We start from the raw sequence: 1778 nt of genomic DNA, 5'->3' as shown, positions 1-1778 counted from the left end.
GAATCAAACATATCTGAAGATGAAAATCAAATGTCACGATCTAAATAATCAAAATGTAATTATTCGAATAATAAATATTTAATATAGATAATGTTAAATTGAGGCAAATTTTTCACTAATATTCAATTTACATGATTATATATATGGTTTACGTATAAAACTAAAGGAGGACTACTTATATAATTTTAGTATGACTTTATATCTAATGATTACTTACAACTTATCATACATAATTGAGTATAAATTTTATTTTTCTGTACTACCATGAGGTCAATCCCGTTAAAAAAGCCAAGGTCGGTATAAGCATTTTCCAGCATTTATCAACAGAAATTACGAGTTCTGGAGAAATAAGGAGGGGGTTGGAGAGTAAATAAACGCCCACTATGAAAAACAGAAGCTAGGTATGAGCAGAAATGAGATAGATGGCAATAATAAAGTGGAAAACTAAATCAAGTGGGCAATAAAGGAGAAGGATTGAGAACACGATACGGTAGCACTAATGGTCCCTCGGGACTTTATATTCACCTTACACCTCTGCAATTGTTGCCTCTACATCAGTAAGCTCCTTCTTGTCTTTGGTTATCGAGGCAGCATCCTGTCATGCATTTAAATACAAATATTTTGTCTCTTCACTAAACTTTTCGCAATATTTTCGTTTATCAGTGTACTACTGTTTAACTTAAGTCAATTTCACTCATTCTGCTGTTTCAGTGATATTTGTTTTCTGGACAAATGTGTAAGTTTATTTTCACATCAAGCTAAGTGAATCACTATACGAAATTCATAATGATTTTTTAATATTATTGGAAAATTATCTGACAGTGAATTGTTCTACCAATAATTTTAAAACCTGGCCAAAATAATGAAAATAAATTCACTCATCTAAAAATTCAGATATAGAGTAAAATATTTGTCGTTTTTTTAAAATTTAATTTATCGATTGGCTTTTATTATTTTTGGTGGAAAGATCTCCTTCTGAGAGATTGTGACGTGCCAATAATCGCTATGAGTGTCTTCTTTAAGGTAAGATAATCAAGGCTGCCACGGAAGGTGGGAGATTATACGCGGTTTTCAAATTTTAGCTAGTTTTTCAATGTTTCTCGTTTTAACTAATATTATAACTAAGACTTCATTCCCGTTTTAAATAAATTTTTCAAGGGTGATATAGCACCGTCGCCAAATCGGAAGCTGAAAGAACAAACGGAAGCAGCTACATCCAATGAGGCAACCACGGGGCCCAAACCCAGGCCACCCCCGCCAATCATAATCTCTCCCGCACTCTCGGTCGGTGCGTGAAATGCTGGCTACGGTGAACGTAACACGATTCACCACCAATAACTCAGCCAGGGAAACGCGGCTATATCTGGAATCCGAGGCTGATCACAAGGAGGCCGTCGAGCTCTTCAAACAGCATAATGAGATAAGATTCCACACTTATGCACCACGTGGCACTAAGCGCACAAAGAAATTTGTGCTGTATGGGTTTGACCCCGATCACCCGGTAGAATCCGTTGTTGAAGACCTACAAATGAATCTGCCTGGTTTCATCATGGGCAGGAGGTTGATGAGGCGGGATGCGAATAATCAGGTTCACAGAACCGAACAGATTCAAATCATAACAGAATCTTTTGTTCGGATCGAGCAGATACAAGCTCTCCGGGCAATTGATTATGTCAGATTTCGAGTATCCAGGTTTAAGGAAGATGGTGGTCCAGTACAGTGTCGCAACTGTCTGGAGTTCGGGCACACTATGAAGTATTGTGGCCGTGTCACTGCGT

This window comes from Halyomorpha halys, unplaced genomic scaffold (assembly GCF_000696795.3).
Source record: "Halyomorpha halys isolate HHAL.00 unplaced genomic scaffold, Hhal_1.1 Scaffold209.1, whole genome shotgun sequence".
Classification (NCBI taxonomy): domain Eukaryota; kingdom Metazoa; phylum Arthropoda; class Insecta; order Hemiptera; family Pentatomidae; genus Halyomorpha; species Halyomorpha halys.
The sequence above is the reverse complement of the archived record's forward strand: the minus strand, read 5'-3'. Positions refer to the sequence as shown.